Source organism: Neopelma chrysocephalum, unplaced genomic scaffold (assembly GCF_003984885.1).
Source record: "Neopelma chrysocephalum unplaced genomic scaffold, ASM398488v2 Primary Assembly neopelma1_90070, whole genome shotgun sequence".
In the NCBI taxonomy this organism is placed as follows: Eukaryota; Metazoa; Chordata; class Aves; order Passeriformes; family Pipridae; genus Neopelma; species Neopelma chrysocephalum.
In genome coordinates, this window is record NW_020918946.1 from 1,452 (window position 1) to 3,104 (window position 1,653).

Consider the following 1,653-nt stretch of genomic DNA (forward strand, 5'->3'; position numbering starts at 1 on the left):
CCAAGCCCATTATCCCAACGATTCCCTCCCCATCAGTGCCCTCTGCACACCTGCAGAGTTGTTCCCCCAGCCTGTTAAACCCAAGGTCGGGCCTAAGAGAATTTATTGTCTCAACAGAAGAAGAGTAGCCCAAGCAAAGTGTTGATCCATGAAATGGAACTAAGGCACTGACAGAGGTGTAAAACTCCCGAGCCACCACCCACCAGCCTGCACTGGCCAGTGCCAGCCTGGGGCCACCTCCATGGCTGGGGTCACCAGCCATCCCACCTGGATCACCAGCCATCCCACCTGGATCACCAGCCATCCCACCTGGATCACCAGCCATCCCTCTGGATCACCAGCCATCCCACCTGGATCACCAACCATCCCACCCTGGATCACTAGCCATCCCACCCTGGATCACCAGCCATCCCACCCTGGATCACCAGCCATCCCACCTGGATCACCAGCCATCCTCCTCTGGATCAACAGCCATCCCCCTCTGGATCACCAGCCATCCCACCAGGATCACCAACCATCCTCCTCTGGATCACCAGCCATCCCACCTGGATCACCAGCCATCCCACCTGGATCACCAGCCATCCCTCTGGATCACCAACCATCCCCACCTGGATCACCAGCCATCCTCCTCTGGATCACCAGCCATCCCACCTGGATCACCAGCCATCCCACCTGGATCACCAGCCATCCCACCCTGGATCACCAGCCATCCCACCTGGATCACCAGTCATCCCCCTCTGGATCACCAACCATCTCACCTGGATCACCAACCATTCCCTCTGGATCACCAACCATCTCCCTCTGGATCACCAGCCATCCTCCTCTGGATCACCAGCCATCCTCCTCTGGATCACCAGCCATCCTATCTGGATCACCAGCCATCCCACCTGGATCACCAGCCATCTCCCTCTGGATCACCAGCCATCCTCCTCTGGATCACCAGCCATCCCACCTGGATCACCAACCATCCCACCTGGATCATCAGCCATCCCACCTGGGTCATCAGCCATCCCACCTGGATCACCAGCTATCCTCCTCTGGATCACCAGCCATCTCACCTGGATCACCAGCCATCCCACCTGGATCACCAGCTATCCTCCTCTGGATCACCAACCATCCCACTTGGATCACCAGCCATTCCTACCTGGATCACCAACCATCCCACCTGGATCACCAACCATCCCACCTGGATCACCAGCCATCCCACATGGATCACCAGCCGTCTTCCTCTGGATCACCAACCATCCCACCTGGATCACCAGTCATCCCCCTCTGGATCACCAGCCATTCCCTCTGGATCACCAGCCATCCCACCTGGATCACCAGCCATCCTCCTCTGGATCACCAACCATCCCACATGGATCACCAGCCATCCCACCCCGGGCCAGCGAGGGCCAGGCAGGCACATTCCTGTGGGATACAGCTCAGGGACCAGGATCACACTGCTGGAACCTCCTTCACGCCCAGACAAGGACAGGGTTACTCAGAATTCCAGGACACGAGCTGGAAGTGGGAAGTGGTGGGAACACACACACACAATGGGTTCCTGGGCTACAACCACCACCAACACGAGCAATTTTGTGCAGTTTTTTTGAGATTTCGGTTTTAGATTAAAAAAAATGGAGTTTATTTCTAATCCCTACATCCTCTCCA

The 1,653-nt window shown here is 56.9% G+C and overlaps 1 long non-coding RNA gene across 3 annotated transcripts; it reads right to left on the reverse strand.

Moving 5' to 3' along the window:
* Window positions 1-465: 465 nt before the first annotated feature.
* Window positions 466-1,647, reverse strand: LOC113979859. Of its 3 annotated transcripts, XR_003538005.1 has the most exons (4): window positions 1,166-1,647; window positions 1,059-1,079; window positions 888-973; window positions 466-715 (listed from the first exon to the last, which is right to left on the reverse strand). It is a non-coding gene; the product is annotated as an uncharacterized LOC113979859 (long non-coding RNA). The 3 variants fall into 3 exon arrangements; XR_003538006.1 differs by lacking the exon at window positions 1,059-1,079 and having other exon boundaries at window positions 1,187-1,647; XR_003538004.1 differs by lacking the exon at window positions 1,059-1,079 and having other exon boundaries at window positions 888-994; window positions 1,145-1,647.
* Between the last annotated feature and the right edge of the window lie 6 nt (window positions 1,648-1,653).